The following is a 19,034-nucleotide window of genomic DNA, read 5'->3' as shown; positions in this document are numbered from 1 at the left end:
GTTCCAATCGTTGTTGCTAGGCAATTTCTGTCAAAAGTTTGTTGTATACTCTTTGGAAACATCGAGAAAGATTCAAACGCCGTTACTAGGCAGTTTCTGTCTGGAGATTGATTCCTAATACAACGTGTGTCCCATTATATCGACATCTCTAAAGTACAATTCTATGTGATTTCTAGCGAGAACAATACAACCGATCCACACCTTCGTCAGGCAAAACGTTTATCCCGTGACCGTGGCTACGTTCGGCGACCAGTTGTCACCTCGAACCCACTTTCGCTTTCACAAATATCAAACAATTACAAATGACAATTGCTTAATTACAGTTATGATAAAATCTAGGCTAAAGCATTAGAAGGCTTCCTCAAAATTGCAAAGGGAAGGCTCCGGTTTTCCTTTCATCTCCGACATATATAATACAAGGATATAATACAACCGAACATTTTAAACTTAACCTATAGCGCGTGCGCGCACACACACGCATACACATGACACACATGACACACATGCGCGGACACACATGCGCGCACACACATGCGCGCATACACACATGCACACACATGCGAATGATTTCTCGAACGATAATCCATTTATTTATATTTTTCAATATCTGTCCTTACGATTGCGTATTTATTTGTTCCACGTATCATATTTATCTATTTGCATAACTGTAGGTGACATTTTTTTTAACAATTTTGCTAATATTTCATAACTTTTTAATTCATATTTCAAAGTGGTAACAGGTGTTTCTTTCTTTTCAAGTCTCCTCCATATCGGGCTTATTTCTAGTAGCCACGCTTGCTTACAAAGCAATTTTATATCTGCACAAGAATATCTTTCAGTACATTTTACTATGTGGTTTACAATATCTGTATTTTCTAATAAGTGGTTGCTAAGGTATAATTTGAATATATCAAGTAGAGCAACTTCATTGGGTAATGATACGTATATTTGCTTTTCGAGACGCCTGAGTAAAGCTGCATCAATGCCCCTAATAACATATTTACAATAAATATTATCGTTCTATTATACTAATAATAATGAAGGAATACTTCAAACAACACAATAACATATTTGGAATTTGGAGAAATATTACGATATTTTCAACTTAGAAAACATTGAAATAACGTGATATACGTACCAAGGGGAATTAGTTGTAGCCAGAAGAACTACATTAGAATTCTCATTAGACACTAATCCATCCAATCTAGAAAGAAGTTCTGATCTGAATCTCTTTGCAGGTTCAGACAATATACAGTCTCCTTTATTTGTGGCGATCCAGTCAATCTCGTCGATAAAAATAATTGTAGGCGAATGACTATAGGCAAATTCAAATAAAACCTGTTCAGTTTAACAAATGTATTATTCATTAAATATTATATTCGAAATTCCTTAAATTCATTGCCTCATCACGAATATGATATCATTTCGTTTTCCAAACAACTATTCTATTTATATATAAATGACGAAAAATAAAATCAAATCTTTTTATACCTAGAATCTCTCCTTCATAGACAAAGGAACAAAGAAACTTACATAGACAAAGCAACTTACACGTATGTAGTATCGTGGACGAAAGGCCTGGGAAATATCGGGCGAACTATGAACAATGTCCCGAGAGCCGAGGCGCCGTCGGGCCCATCAATGTGTCATCGGTCTTTTCAAGTGCATAGTTTCGTGGAAAAGACCTACGTGACCCTGGCCACGAGCGTCTGCAGAACACGTGTGCGGTGGGCCTAGGAAAAGGGCAATGGAATGCGACAACAGTTAGTCGAAAAGTAGAGCGCGAGTCGAGAACGAGAGTGCGAGTCGAGGAGCCGAGTGCGAGTTGAGCGGAGACGAAGGTTGCGAGTGGCGTTGCCGAGAGAGTGTGGATTGCGCTGTGTTCTGTACGTTTGGTATGAATAGTTCAAGTTAAGCCACAATCGTCTTTTCTGTCTGATTAACATCTCTATTGTCCACTCTTTGTGAACATATTACATCACGATATTACATATTTTTGGGGGCTCAGCCGGGATTGGACAAGACAGAAAACGAAACGGTTTAACAGAGCTATTCGAGCTAGTTGTGAATTTACCGGTACGCGGTGCGGTAAAAGACGATATCGTTGATTGTTTAAGTTTGTGTTGTGTGAAAAATGGCCAACGTCGGGGACGAACGATTGTCGGGTGAAGAGGGTTCGACGCTGGAGGAGCTGAGGAATAAGCTCGCGCGAATGAACCTCCCTATATCGGGTGCGAGGTCAGTGCTGATTGCAAGGCTGAATCGGGCGTGTAGGGTTGGACAATCGTATCGTAAGGGATCGACGGGCGGTGAAGAGCTAACCGGTCAACGAGATTTAGAAAATGTACAGAGAGCTGAGCGTGATTGCAACGAAGGTGAGGATGTTGAGAAAATGAATACGAAGGAGTTGAAGGAGCGCCTCGCTAGTTTGGGTTTAAAAACGACGGGAAGAAAAGTAGAATTACGCGCACGGCTACGAGCGGCCATGGATGGTAACGACATATCATCGGAAGAGGAAAGCGACGACGAAAGTGAGGATGAAGATGGCAAGAAAAACGCAAGAGAATACAAGAGAGATACGCGAAGGGTGTATCAGGACCGTGACGAATGTTGTCGAAGGGCATGTGTTGGTTCGACGCTGAGTTTTAGAGACGTCGAAGATGCATTAGAGTCGTTTAGCGGCAACAGAGGTGAAAATGTCGAACGATGGTTCGAGTCGTTCGAGGAAGTCGCTGATACGTGCATGTGGTCGGATGGGCAGAAGGCAGTCTACGCCAGGAAGCTGCTGAAGGGATCAGCGAAAATATTTGCGAGCTTCGAGTGTCATGCCAGGACTTGGCATGAGTTGAAGAGGGGGCTAGTGAAAGAATTTTCGAGGAAAGTCAACAGTAGGCAAGTACATCAGAAACTTGAAGAAACAAAAAAGGAGAGTGATGAAGCATGTTTGGCGTACATGTACCGTATGCTCGAGATAGCCAGCCATGTGGACATGGAGGAGGAAGCAAAGGTGGAATACATAGTGGATGGAATAATAGACGACGAGAACAATAAGGCTGTATTGTACGGCGCTACGTCAATCAAAGAGTTGAGGAAGAGGTTAGTAATGTACGAAGAGCAGAAGAGTCGCAGAGCAAAGTCGATTGTGAAGTCGACTAAAACCCAGAAGAACGGGAAGCCCAGTCAATCTGTAGATGCAATGAAGAAAAGAAGATGCTTCATCTGCGGTAGTGAGGATCACCTAAGTGTTAAGTGTCCGGAGAGGGGAGAAGGTGTTAGGTGTTTCAAGTGCAGCAGATTTGGACATATTGCAGCGAGGTGTACGGCACGACCGAAAGAGACTTGCGTAGTGTCAAGATCCGAAAAGGGAAAGTACTTGAAGGACGTGTCGATAGATGGCTGCAGGTTTGTCTCGTTAGTGGATACAGGTAGTGACCTTACGTTCATACGAGCGGATGAGTATGTGAGGTTAGGATCACCACCTCTGGGAAACTGCAAACCTAAGTTTGATGGTTTTGGTTCCGCTGGCAATAGTACCTGGGGCGAGTTCACAAGGGTAATGACGGTCGACGGGTACGACTTTACTGTCACTCTGCATGTTGTCTCGAATAAGGTAATGACAAGACACAGTCTACTCTTAGGTACCGACTTTTTAGACCAGGTAGAGTTGCGAGTCAAACGGGGCGAGGTGACATTTTTACGACTCGACGATCAGACCGACGGTCACGAGGACGCGCCGGATGTACTGAGGGTAAACGCGGTAGAACAGACCGACGAAACAGACCTGACACACGTACGGGAACCGCATTATCGTGAAGCGATTCGCGATATCGTTAGGGGGTATAGGCCGGAGAAGAAGCGAGACGTCGGAATAACCGAAAAAGTAGTTTTGGAAAGCGACAAGCCGGTAGCGCGAAGACCGCGAAGACTGGCGCCGTCGGAAAGAAAGGAAGTAGATGATCTGATGGAAGCGTGGATAAACGAGGGTGTCATCAAATCGTCAGACTTGGAGTATGCGAGTCCGATAGGTGTAGTTAGAAAGAAAGATTTGTGTGTGCGTGTGGCTAGATGGGCCTTGTTACTAGGCGAGATTACGTATCAGGTCATCGGCCGTCATCGGCCGGGGAAAAGTATGCAGCATGTAGATGCTCCGAGTAGGAACCCCCTGCCGAGCACTATGTATGTAACGGAGAGTGAAGACGGGCTGATTGCACGGTTGAGAAGGGCACAGAACAAGGACATTGAAGTCTGTAGGATTTTGGACGCCGCAACGTGCAGTCAGGCCGATGGGCAGGTAGTAAGAAACAATATTTTGTATAAGGAGTGTGAGGACGATGTGCTAATAGTAGTATCGAAGGCGATGCGGGCTCAGGTAGTCAGGCAAGCGCACGAGCGTGGGCATTTCGAGGTTACCAAAACAGAAGCTATGGTCAAGAAGGACTTCTGGTTCAAGGGGTTACGCGAAAAGGTCGAACACGTGGTGTCCAACTGCCTTGACTGTAGCCTAACCCAACGAAACATAGGTAAGCTAGAAGGGAACCTGCGAAATTACAAGAAAAGAAGAAAGCGTGCGAAGCAGTACCTGAGGAAGGACCCGTGCACACCTCGATTTTATGAAACCTTGGGTCCTAAATGCCGAAAGTGACGCATCTGATGACAGCGAGATAGAAGGCAACATCTGAGGGCAGATGTTATTGCAGGATGGCCGAATGTAGTATCGTGGACGAAAGGCCTGGGAAATATCGGGCGAACTATGAACAATGTCCCGAGAGCCGAGGCGCCGTCGGGCCCATCAATGTGTCATCGGTCTTTTCAAGTGCATAGTTTCGTGGAAAAGACCTACGTGACCCTGGCCACGAGCGTCTGCAGAACACGTGTGCGGTGGGCCTAGGAAAAGGGCAATGGAATGCGACAACAGTTAGTCGAAAAGTAGAGCGCGAGTCGAGAACGAGAGTGCGAGTCGAGGAGCCGAGTGCGAGTTGAGCGGAGACGAAGGTTGCGAGTGGCGTTGCCGAGAGAGTGTGGATTGCGCTGTGTTCTGTACGTTTGGTATGAATAGTTCAAGTTAAGCCACAATCGTCTTTTCTGTCTGATTAACATCTCTATTGTCCACTCTTTGTGAACATATTACATCACGATATTACACGTATATACTTCTCGGAATCGCCTCTCCATTTGCTGACCAATGAGCTGGCAGTTATGTTAAAAAAGGTGCAATGGCATTCTGTCGCGACTGCCTTCGCTAACATCGTTTTCCCTGTTTTGTATATTTCTTGTAAACACGTACAGAAATGAAAAGAATGCGAGTATCTTACCTGTACCAGGTGGGCCGTACAGCAAAATACCTCTCCAGGGGGAAAACGGGCCATCAAAAAAGATAGGATACTCAAGGGGATACACAATGGCCTCCTTAACAGCGGTTTTACATTCTTCTAGGCCTATAACGTCATCCCAATGTACATTTAATTTGTTTACTATGATCTCCTGTGACGATACAAAGATAAAATGGCGTCTTCTCTATATTAAGTAAACGTTACGTAATTTGATATTTGAAGCGTTACTGAAATCACGTCATCGTCGATATACGTTGAACGGTTTATCGATGGGAATTTTATCGTTTAAAAGTTTTACGATACGTATATTAATCAAAAATAACTTACGCATGAGATGTCCTCAGCAATCTTTCGTAATTCCAGATTATCTTAATAAAGCTTTTCAATGCATTTCAATATCTTCAATTGCATGGATTGTTCCATTGGGATGTTAAATAGCTCTTCTGATGAACGTCCATCACTCTCATTGGGGAATAGTGACGTCACTGTCATTGCGAGATTAATATGATTCGTATTGTCATCAGTTATCTTCTGCTGTAGATTTGTCTCTTTCACAGGCTCACTTCTTGCTTCTTTACTAACAGATTTGGCTTTTGTCTCAATACTTCTACAAACACTGGATCATATTGTAATACGATACGTTGAATACGATACGTTGAATACCGTTTAATATCGTTAAATAATTTAAATTCTTACGTTTTGCTTGCATTTGTCACTTCCCTCGTCATTTCCCTTCCAGTTATTTTCTTACACAATATGGGATATTTTTGAAATTTCATCTTGTAATAATTTTCATACTCTGCAACGATAATTTCCAAATCGATGTTGTCGCAGACCCGATGTTCTGGAGATAGACGAGCTTCCCGGAATAATACATCGCTAATGTCTATATACCTAAAGAAATGTAGTTTTTAATTAATTATAGTTTTTAACTGATTAAAAATATTTTTCGCAATGACTGAACACTATAAGATAACCATCAAACAACTGTTTTATCTCTAGGTAAGACAGGCAAAAGAATGTATTTACTATATAAATCCTCGAAGATAATTTCTTGTCTTCTGCTCTTTAATTTCCAATTTTTAGATGGATAAGAATAATTTGAATTTATATTTCATATATTTGTTTATAACTAGTTAATCTACATTATCGATTGAGTTATTCTTAACTACTGAATTACCGATGTCGAATTTTCAAATTTGGTTTCGCCTTCTCTTTCCACGATGTCCACTGATTTCTATTTCGATTGGTCACTGACACTATTCAAGAGAATTGGAACTAGGAATATATTTTAATTATAATATACTCACCCATTGTGTTCCAAATAATCACATACAAGGTATAATATGTTCCGATGACGTTCCGAAATACGACTCTCCTCCTAATATAATTATTTTTTCATTACAATAATATAAGTTTTTTCATGTAATTTTTTGTTACATTTGCGAATTCAACGAGTTACACATGATTTTTCATGAAACACGAACGTTAAAAATATTTGATACAGCCTAATTATAAAAATTGTTAGAAGCAAAAGTCATAGATACTATGTGCGAGTATCGCATGAAACGAACAGCTATTAAGAGAACTGCAGCAATATTACAAATCAAATAACAAAACACACTCGTCTGTGACGTGGAAATTCTAAAATCTAAAATCTAAAATCTAGAATATTCCTTACCTTTTTTCGCAGATTATAAAATATCTTATTCATACTACCTTGCATCGATAAATCACCGTTCATAGTGACACTTTCAAATCGCCTATCGTTTCTCAATGGATACGAGAATTTCCGTTTATTACTTTAAAAACAACCCGTCCATTACGTTTCTCTTAAAAAATTCTTTCAACTCCGTTGAAAACCGAGCATCAAACAAGAGACAAACGATTTGTTGCCATGGAAATGTTTGGTTCACACATAAGCAACGCACAAATATAATGATAGAATAGCTGAGTGTGTGTACTGTATAGTAAGATGGATGCAACATGGAAATAGAAAGAGAACACCATGTATAGATACTTCCTGTCCTTGTTTAATCAGGCATGCACACTAGTGGACACTGACGCTGCTCGTATACCCCTGTTACATATTTCCTGTACAAGTGCGCGTCATTAGACAAGGACGGAACATCCTCTCTCTACTTCTCTATCGCGTTTTTAGTTCGCTCACGCGCTCTGTACTTATATCTATTACATTTCCACCATAAGCAGCGGCCGTGCAGTGACTTACAAAAGTTCCGAACGGTTCCATCCTGGGCGGACGGTTAATTGCGTTCGGTACTTCGAGACAGGAAGGTGAGTACAGAATCGCTCCTCTTAGTACTCTTATTAGAAGTGTTATCATCGAATATAAGTTTTTTCAATAAATTCTTATCGTTTTACAATCTTTCTAGAATACAATGACGTCAGCAATCGATCATTTTCGCGAATTTATTGTAAATTAATTGGGGGAATATCTGGAGTTCTTTATCGGTTTCGACTGTAAAATCAGCAACTATTCGAATTTTTCATTCATAATTGTGACGTTTTCGACTCTTCCGTTGCCAAGACCCTCTTGAGAGATTTTTGGCACGTTCCATCACACTTGTTAAACGAGTGCACATTGGTGGATATATTGATTTTAAAAACCAATACGTGAACGAGGTTTATTATCTCACTGGGACAAAGAAATCCGTTTTATTCGCGAATTTTCCGTGTTTCTTCTTAATTTTCGTGAGTGTCTGGCGCGGAGCATTATTTGAATGAACTTTTCATCGTTCAGATTATATTTCGTTTAAAAAGATTGAAATTGATGTCGAGAAGAAATGAAACAAGGTGCTCGGGCATTCCATCGTTTCCCGGGGAAAGAGAAATATGAAAAAAAACGGTCGTTCTTCCTTCTGCCATTTTCGTCCATTACCAAAATGGTATGACCCAAATGTCCCGGGTCGTGAATCAATCAAGCGAATTTTGAATAATTTTTGAATAATATCCAGTTAATAATTTGTGAAACAAATTAATTTCATTTTATCGTTGGAAACAAATTAGTTGGATTTTTCTTTCTTTAGCAGTTTTCGCCGGAGTTGACCTGACGTGCTACTTCAGTTTCCATCTTCGCTTCTCGAAACTTCCAACGTCCTTGGTGTTGGAGTCTCCTTGCCCAGGTGAGTACATAGCTTCTAGATACTCGTCGCTGTTCATCCTTACGAGCCTCTCGAGCTTTAGTTGTCAATTGTTATCGTTAAAGGAAGAGAAGCTCGCGACAGATGTTATCGAACAAATCGTTTGTTCTCGAAAAGTTCGAACTTGTTCGTTGCGTTTGAATATATATGGACGGACGCCATTTTTCATGACATCTTCATGATTTGTCATGTCGTGAGTATAGCTTCTGACTACCATATGTTTGTGATTTATGTGAAATTTGACCACTATACCGTGATAGAAAAATATTTCCAATGAATTATAAATATTTTACATTGTGAATTATAAATATTTGTTACAAATTATATCGTACTTGAGGTGAAAATGAACCATATATCTGCTTATGGAATACGAGGTAGTAAATCATTCGAAACATAATAACGATTAATTAAGCACATATACAATAACGTTTACGAATGAATATTGCGAATTATTGTATGGCTTTAATGCGGTATTTAATGTTTTGATTGCGGTCTTTGAAATGGTATCATAGGTGCTGATATAATATCGCGCGAAGAAGGAAAGACCAGTGGTTAATATTGCAGGTGCACCAGTGCGTTGCGCTCGTCGGGGGTGGTTTTGACGCCGGTGCCGAGGAGAGACGCAGAACGTGTTCGATCGACCCGCAAACGTAGCCCGTGCTCATACTGCGACAGAGTTCGTTTCAGTTAGGCTCAGTCGCTGTTTGTCCGTCGACAGCGTATAGTCGCGTCGGCCTACGATTCCTTTTTTCTTCTTGTTTCTTGCGAACTCTCTCGCAACAGCCGTTCTATACGTACGCCGCCAGTATATCGCGTGATCATCGTTCCCGTTGCTTCCCTTACCCTCTCACGTCCTTCGAAGAAGACCTCCCTTTGGTTTTTCCTTGTTTGGAGGGAATTCATCGCTCGGACACATGGACTGCGAAGCACGAGGGTTGATCGAGGCATCAGCGTGATGTACTTTTCAGGTTTCATATTTTCTCTATGATACTTTCTAAGGAGAATTTGGAAGATATACATTTTTAGGAAATAAAGGTTTTTATGGAGTCATCGATAGGTTAGAATTTAATTAACTCTCTTACAACAGGTATTCCAATTTTTTAATATATAAATTTAGCTTCCTCTATGGTGTTAGAGAACATAATGCGGGCATTTTATGATATAACGAATATATTCGTATATATTTTAGTTTATTTATTCGTCAAATTTCCCTAGTAGGCCGGCCTGCAGTTCACATGCAGCACTTAGTAAAAATTTGTTTTGTTAGAGGTTGGCCATTCTTCTTGCTATAAAAATATCGTGAAGTCATATCATATGATAAAGCACCTTCTGAAAGCTAGATGCTCGATAACGAGCCTAATGATTCTCGGTAGTTTGTAATGTCAAGCTTTGAATTGGCGAGATCGCTCTGCTGTCAAACCGCCGTCCAGCGGCGACCACATTCTTTAACCACGTTCAAGGGGTATATCACGCTACAGAAACCATCAAAGGGTTTGCAAGTTAGTTGCCTTTTAGAAGTGGGGCAGTTGGTTGTTACATGTAATCCGTAGTTGCTGGCTGTTCTCCTTAGTCGCCATACATCATAGAGACGACAGTTATAGTCGCCAGTTGTCCTTGCTAATGGTTGCTTGTTGTCGCTAGTTAGTTCTCGTTATCGTTATGTATTCAATCAATCACGCGAAATTTAACGTATGGGAATTTATTCTTCTTTATTCTTTCTGTAGGGAGATTTTTTAAGACGAGGAAAATATAGAATATTTCAAGACGACGGTAAGGTTTGAATTTAAGTAACTATTTTATGATACAACAAAGTGGAAAAACGATTTAATTTTATAAAGTTTAAGGTAATTTTTTAAAAAACCTCGAATTTAAAGGATTCAAATAGATATCTTAAACGTAATTAAACCCTCCATATCGTAAGAAATTAAATGAAATTGCGCAAGAAAGTTAATACATTTAATGTATTATTTTAAACATTTATTTAAAAACATTTATTTAAAATTTAAGTGTAGGCGTTGACGCGCGCGCGCCATTCGAAGCATTTGTCAGTTCGTTACATCTGCGGTAAAAGTTGTAACTACGAAGAAGCTTAACATATGGTGCGTCTCAAGACGACAGTAAAAAGTATTAAGAGATTTTTCGAGATTTTTTCTTTTAAGTTTCCAAGTACTTTTTCTATTTAACTTCTTTTTTTTGCATTTTCTCACAATATTCGATAAATAGAGACGAAATATGACAGTTCTTAGTTCGGGGATTTATTGGTTCGAAAGTTACTTCAAAAGTGTTTCTGGAGTTCGTGCGGTTAATACTTTTAAACTGCTGAGTACGACTTATTCCGTATGGCTGGACAAATCTTTGTTGATACTGTAAGCGTAACTGGTCCGGATATTGTCTTGTGGAGATAGAAAAATACACGAAGTATTGATTGAACTACATATTTTTTTAATTCTTTTTTAATTCTTTTAGTTCTTCATATATTGATAATAAAACGATATTCCGCTACTTTGAGCACAATATAGTAATGTTTAAATAAATAATAAAATTTACGCATTTCGTCTTCATGCGTCGATAAGAAAATGCAAAAAAAGTTAAAGAAAGATGATGCGCAGACGCGAAGTTTAGTCAGCAATAATATTTAAAACCTCTAAAATATATTGTACACATTTATTTGCAAATAAGCTCAATGAAATTGAACTGTAACTGTGTTTCCAATAATGTCTTCGATGTATTGCTCGCCATTATGTCGGATTAACAGCTCTAAGTGATCGACCTTAATCACTAAATGGCGGCCGTGATTCAGTGGTATAGCTTTACATATGACGGACATCGCAGGCGCTTGTAAGACGTCCATTGTGAAACGTTTCCAATAGCACCGTTTATGTGATGGTGAAATCTGAATATATATATCGCTGAAATATATATCGCTTATCACTTGAGTCTGACACGATCGTTTTTAAATAGAATCACAATTTTTTATTCTTTACAAAATCAGTCTTTAAAGATTATGTGCAAATAAAATAGATAAATAGATAAATGGTTGTACAAACTTATAAAACAGATATTACAAGTATATCTAAATAAATGATATATTTATAAATTGTAATATTTGATCTAAAGTTTAAATAAATAAAAGAGATACTCGTGACTTACAATAAACGTATTTTTTTTTCAATTTTTAAACAAAGCAAAAGTGGATAACAATTTTTCAAAATGTAAAAATCAACACAATGGTTGGTTTCTTTAATTAATCAATAACGTTTAAAGTTAATTAATGTCCAGAGTGGTTTGTACATTTTGTATTTCGCCGTATTTCAACGTTCGATGTGTAAATAAAACTTGATGCCTGAAATATCGAAAAAATAATTAAATCCGATCGTTCCGTCGAATTTGCAAATTGTATACTCGTGTAAAATCGAGTGCGCTGTGTATGCTGAAGTGGTAGTATATTTTTCTTTTTTCGATTATCGTTATCACTTTTTGTGTGGAAAAATTAATTCCGTGAAATGGAAGTGCAATCAATACGGCTTATCACGAAATAATAGCACAACGACGGTACATATTGGTATTGACGTCAGCTTCACAAAATTTCTCGAGTATCGCGGTCGACTATTTGGGTTAAGAATTCATTTTCAAGGTCCTACAAGCACGAGTATCTTATGGATATGAAATTTTCAGTGTACATTTTAATAACCATATTTCATATTGCATGCTGCGGTCCAAGAAAAATTCGCAGTTAATATTCTGCTAATCCCTGCTGCTTTTAAAGACCATAAGTGAGGTCCGTAAGGTCGTCCGTAAGGTTTAAAAGATTTCGAGTAGATTTGTATTACGTAATTTATCTTCTAATTTTTAAAGAGAGGGTCGTGTTTAATTAATTGAAAATGACGAAACTGTAATGGGACATTATTATCAAATATTAAACGTGGTTCCATTGGGTACTTTTATGGTCTTTGCGAGATATATATGCATTATACGTTGCTATTAGCAACGCGTAGCGATGAACGATGGAGAGCAGTACCTTCGTTATCTCGTCTCGGTTGTGTACATATCAGTAATGCACAGTACTCGGACTAAATATCTTACAAATTCCATACAGATTTTCAGATTAGTTTCGAATAATACCAACACGACCATGATAGTCACAGTACAGTATTAAATAGTGCCACTATGCATAATACACTCTTAAAATGTTTCTACAAATATATTTGTCCGAATATTTTTGTCAGCTACTATATCCTAACCACGATTTATTAAACAATATATAGATTTAAAAAAGAATATATAACGACATTACTTGTTTAGGCTAGATTGGTTTAACTTGTATAGTTTTAATAACTGTGTAAGATCAAACAAGAACTTATCGTTAGTTTGGCGAGATTTGATTACACGAAGCAACATAATTGCTTTGAAACTCAGGACAGAAAACAATGTCAACCGGTAGACGCGTTTGTCTGGTGAACGTGTAACGCGTGAATAATAGATAGCGACAATCACGCGAACGCTAGTTACAGCTGACTTGGCTTACATCGTAGCATTCAAACTAGAGTATACGAGCCGTAAGCGCTATTGAAAGTTCAAAGGCCGACTAGTGAGCTTCATCCTATCTCATTTTTTAATCAGGCGATGGATCGACGAATCGTATTGATTTCGAGGATTATTATAGTTCTGTGGGAATTTTAAAGCGTGGTTTGTCTAATCTTGTCTCGTTAGCTACAGACTCTTTGGCGAGCAGCCTGAAACTTGATCCAGTTTCGAGAAAATGAAAAATTCGTTTTTCCTCTTTGCTTCCCTGTTCCTTCTTTCCTCCTTTTTCCCTTTTTACATCGCGTTAAGACCCGTTAAATAATATTGACTGCTGTGGACGCTGGCTGAGAAGTGCACTTTATAACTAGCTTTAAAATCACTGACGTCGATGAGGATGTAACGTCAATTCATATCAGAGACCAGGCCATACACCACGGACAGGATGGCACCCAGATACCTGCATATCCCTGGCGCGCACCCTCAATAGTCTTAAGTGCCTACCACGGGCCTTGGCATTTTTATAGTTAAGGTCGTTCGGACCAAGCGAGTATTTCCTGTCGTAAATTCCGTCCCTTGTCCTTAGATACCCCCACCCCTAGCTTTCCTCAGACACAGTATCGTCAGTAAGACTTCACTTATTCTGTATCCTTAGAATAGTCAACATATCTATGTCGGTCTCTACTCTTATAAGTCGCGTACTTAATGTATTGTTGTAACTAAGTCTTACATAACGTGGTTGCAGTGAATTGTGATTTATGTTAATTCAGTCCGTGTTACATTGTGATTGCTGAATTCATAATAAAGGTTGATTAAAACCAAGTTAATAGTTGGGTTACGACTCAACTATATTTTATTTTCACCAACCAACCCAAAAATTACGTGACAAGGACAAAGGTAAGTTAGAGGGTCATTTATCTGAGCTGGTGTTATTCCGCTGTACAAACTATTTCGGGCCAGTACCTTTTATGTACTTTCGCTTCCGCTAGCAAGCAACGCGCCATGTCCATCACTGTTCTATTATACCTTTCCGCTGTCCCGTTTAATTCATGTACGTATGTTGAGCAATTATTTATTCTTATACCTTTATCCCTAGCAAATTTATAAATTCGATTATTTAAATATTCTTTACCATTATCGCATCTTAATATTTTTAACCTCTTGCCCGTTAAATTTTCGGCTTCATTTACGAACTGTACGAAAGAATCAAAGACCTCATCTTTTGATTTTATACAATAGATCCTAGCTATTTTACTATAATCATCGATAAATGAAATGAAATATTTTTCTCCATTGAATCCGGTAGTCTTAAAGGGACCACATACGTCCGTATGAATAATTTCCATTATTTCCTTAGCCTTAGTTCGATTATTTTTGAAAGGTAAGTTATGCATTTTGCTTTCTATACACACCCTACATTTCAAAAGTTCCTTTTCAAATTCATTCGGTATGCCAGTCACTAGCTGCTCTTTACCCAAAATCTCTAAATATTTAAAATTTACGTGTCCTAGCATCCTATGCCATCTTTCCTTTTTACTCATACCACTACGTTCGGCGCTGTTTACTAAGTGCTTCTTCCCTTTCAATATACTTTTTATTCTATATGTCCCATTCTCTTTGAACGCTACAGCTGTAAGTATATTATCCTCATCTATTACTTTCGCAATATTTCCTTTGGAAATAACCGTATTCTTATTGTCTGTTAGTTTACCTAAACTAATCAAATTTGCGGACATTTCTTTCGCGTAAAATACTTTCCTCATATTTATTTTATTTTGTTTTCCGAATGCTTCAAAATAACTTATAACATTCCCAACTTTTGTCGCTTTTATCGGTCTATTATCGCCTAAATATATATTTACCGGTTCTTTTAGGTCGATAGATTTATCGAAATAATTTATGTTATTAATTATGTGATCGGTACAACCGCTATCTAATAGCCACACTATTTCGTTCTTACTTATTTCATTCGTCTCACTGCTGTTTGCTGCGTGCGCCGTTGCTGTCCATATGCCTGCTCTTGAGTTTCCATGCTCGCCCGTGCCGGTTCTTGATTGACGATGAAAGTTTCCACGTCCTCTGCTCGTATTGCCTTTGTTCTCTCTTCCTCTGTTTCGACCACGTGTTGGCCCATGCCAATAGCCGTTACTGCTTCCCGCTTGGACGCCATTTTGACACTCTCTCGCAAAGTGTCCTAATCTTCCACATCTGAAGCATCCTTCCTTTTTTGCAGAAAAGGCGTTGGTTTGCCTTTCTCCTCCATTGGATTTATTTTTCTTCTCTGCTATCTCTATTTTATTTTTTACATACGCTACCGTTTGATCCTCTTCTTTCAATGCGTCTATTATGTCCGCTATGTAGCTGTATTCTTCGGGTAACGTATTCAGCATGTAATTCAGCTTTTCCCTCTCACTTACTTCTGCGCCCGCACTTTTTAATTCATTTATTAATTTTTCGAAATCGTTAAAGAATGATGCTGAATCACTGTAGTTCTCCAGTCTTATGTTTTCCAATCTCCTTCTGCATACGATCTGCAGTGCCGTCGACTCTTTCAAGTACATTTCATCGAACCTTTTTATTATATCATACGCCGTTTTTCCTTCCCTAACATACTCCAATTGTCTGATCGATATTGCACTATAAATTATATTTATCGCCCTCAAATCCTTTTTGTCCCAGTCTTCATCGTCTCTTTCGTTCTTCATTCTAGTTGTCACAACCTCGCATTCCTTATATTTGAGAAACATCGTGATTCTTTGCTTCCACATTCCATAATCCTCACCATCGAATATAGGTATCATGATTTCCGATCTCTCCATTTTAATTGATTCTTCTTTTTTTTTCTTTTCTTACTCAAGCGCTCCTACGTGCTCGAAGTATATTTTGTTCCTCTGAAAGTTTTTTTTCTTTACTGAACACTCACTCGCAAGATCGTAACCACGCACTAAATATCTTGCAAAACTAGTAACCACGCTCTGCTACCATGTTAAGGAAATTCGAGGATATGGGAATACAAATTATTGCCTACGTTTCCCACACAACAGTTATACATCTATATTACTCTCTGAAGAACGTCTTGCACGCACGCTGGTCGCCAACCGACTATCCTAGATTCTTCTAACATCTGGCAACAGTCTTTTGTCTCCACTAAGACCTTGACGCCCTCTGGCCCTTACACACACACTCTCATGTACAGTGTAAATGTATCACTTCCCTAACACAATTATCCCGCTTTAGGTTCAATCAGGTTAGTCCCACGCGAAATTGATCCAACCATGCGAAAACGAGTGTATTCTGATTTCTGTCGCAGATACTTCTGGCTAGTGCAGTACCTACACTACTACTAGACTTCTTTTACGCTTCTCATCGCGACTTCTTACGACTAACGAAGATGTACGGCAGTCTGACAGTCTACATGAAAATGATCATGATTGCGGTCTGTGTACCGCCTGCCCTTCTTTCTGTTCTTCCATTAAAGACTGGTAAGTTGATACTGATTAATTATGCGATCGAAATCCTATATAATGGCTACAAAAAATATTTGCATCATTATTCTCGTTTCCTAATGAATCGCTGTTTTAATCAAGTTTTATATTGCATCAAATTTCTGTAGTTACACGAAAGTACTAAATTATAGAAAACTTGATATACACGGATTTAATTAATTGATAAATTAGTCAATATATAGGCATTATTATTTCACGTGAAATTTTACAACGTCAAAAACCTAACATTCCTGTACGAGCAGTATTAATCACAAATTGTGAGAATGCCTACTGATAAGGAAGAAAGATAATATAGAAAACGCAGACTTATGGAAAGAGAATCCCTGACATTAGACACGAATACGCGATTTCACGAAATATTTTATGGTATATCTAAGATAGAGAATATATATAGAGTACATATAAGTATATATAGAGTAAGAATATATATAGAGTATATATAAGTACCAAAAATACATCCTAAGACGTGTATGCGATCTACGCTGTATGGGACGTGTTATAAATGGTTTCCGCCACTCAACCGCATTTGAATTTGTGAACACGATCGAACAATTGACACGAATTATTAATTCCCGTCTCTACTCTAGTAACGATTTGCTTTGGAACGAGGTCGAATCGTTCTGATTCCGCGCATGATTAACAAATAATTACAGAGGACATCAATTACTTGGATGGTGTTCGCCATTTCAACGTAGCATCGATGACATCCGGTAATTGGACTCAAAGTGATTTGCTTAAACCGATTAATTTGATCAAACCAACCAATTACTTTAATTAATGCAAGCTGTACTCGAGATTCGCGCATCTTGTGTATACACACCGGGTCAGACAAAAGTTTTCATTCATCCCAGTAGAACTTTCGTAGTCCTTGAGGACGAGTGTCGCTTCTCGTGCATCTAAAGTTTCGTTCAAATTAGCCGATTTATTTGAATTCGATCGACTGGAAACCTCTTTGTCACTGTGAATTTGTTACTTAATTGATACTCTTATACGCCTTTGTCCTTTAAGCTCTTACATCCATTTTTAATTAGTCAAGTCGTTTGACTTTTCACAAGTATTTTGAAACTATTTTACTAGCGCGAATCTACTTTTTTTACTTGAGATTATCTGCTATTTTTATTGAAATGTATATGTACGTATATACACTTTTGAATTTTAGCCTTCTATTATTCTTATATCCTTTAAACGTCATTTCAAGCTACAAGCGACTTTAACTCAAATAGCTCGATTTCAAGTTCTAACGTATACTGTAAAGCACACTTGCGAAGTGAAACAGTAAACACGATATGAAAACTCTCTCCCCAGTAAGAAATCGAATATCCAATTTCAATCGTGCTTCATCGATGAAGCATCAATGCTACGTAGAAGCATCGTGGCAGCCGCAATGCGGATCCGTTGCGGATCCGAACAAAAATTTCCTGGCACGATCGTTTTCGTAACGCTATTAGCCGTTTCAGTATCAGGGATGTTTTAAAAATCCGTATCGGATTGTCGAAACATACCGTTCAACGCGTTCACGCTTCACTTCATCAGCTATATCAGAAACGTTACACTAAAGAGTCAAAAGGTTGCCAAATATTCGTGCTTTACCTTTTGTTTGTGTGACGTTCTGTAATTGGTTTTCCAATTCAAGAGGTAATTTATACATTAGTTTTTTCTTTATTTGGTTTACGATTATTTGAAAGAAAAGTAATTACGAGAGGAAACTCTGATAGGCTAGTGACAAGCTACGTTCGGAACCGAGCGCGTTGTGAATTGACAATCGTAACCAAACATCGCGACACAGTTCACCACACTACGCGTACAGCATGATCACGCTGAGTGGCGTTGAAACGGTTAACGTAACTGCGCGTACGACCGTCGAATGGCAAAGATATTCAAGCTGAGAATCGTCTTCAGATGCTATAGACGACAACTGTACTGACTTTCAAGGAGAAACCATTCGACATGGTCTTATGCTTGTGCCGGGACCTGCGGTTTGCAGTCTCTGCATCTGCTATCATTCGAAGCCGAAGTGGTGCCAGGTGATCTCATGCAAACCACCCGTAGTGAGTATATGCTCATTACTTAAACACTTAACACAACCAGAGAGAAACTAAAGCACACCGTTAACGCTTGCACGCTGGTCGTTAAAGCACATGCTACGCGAATAGGGTACACAGCGATTCATCTAACTTGCCTTGAATTACTTTTACAAAGAGAAACATGGACAGGAATAATTTTTTGTTACGAGTCGTTTAATTTATTCGTTCGCTAGGACGATTGGTCTGACAAATTCAAAGTCTTGTTCCGTATAAATATTTTTAAACAAGCACGTCATAAGCTTTGTATATTTTTTTTATCGCAACGAAGAAAGTTCAGAGAAATGTCGAAATTATTAATTACAAAAGAAGACATTTACGTAGTAAAAATGTCAGCGAAAACATTTGTGAAACAGTTACTTTGTTATAAATTCTAGAAAAAGAAATATTGAAAATCACGTCCCATTTATTCAGTTGCACGTATGAAAAGTATTT

The 19,034-nt window shown here is 38.6% G+C and overlaps 1 pseudogene; it reads right to left on the bottom strand.

The window, feature by feature from the left end:
• Positions 1 to 627: 627 nt before the first annotated feature.
• Positions 628 to 7,074, bottom strand: LOC117213202 (annotated as a pseudogene).
• Between the last annotated feature and the right edge of the window lie 11,960 nt (positions 7,075 to 19,034).

The sequence above is a fragment of the Bombus bifarius genome, unplaced genomic scaffold (assembly GCF_011952205.1).
Source record: "Bombus bifarius isolate JDL3187 unplaced genomic scaffold, Bbif_JDL3187 scf7180000008520_frag, whole genome shotgun sequence".
Lineage (NCBI taxonomy): Eukaryota > Metazoa > Arthropoda > Insecta > Hymenoptera > Apidae > Bombus > Bombus bifarius.
The sequence above is the reverse complement of the archived record's forward strand: the minus strand, read 5'-3'. Positions and strand labels throughout refer to the sequence as shown.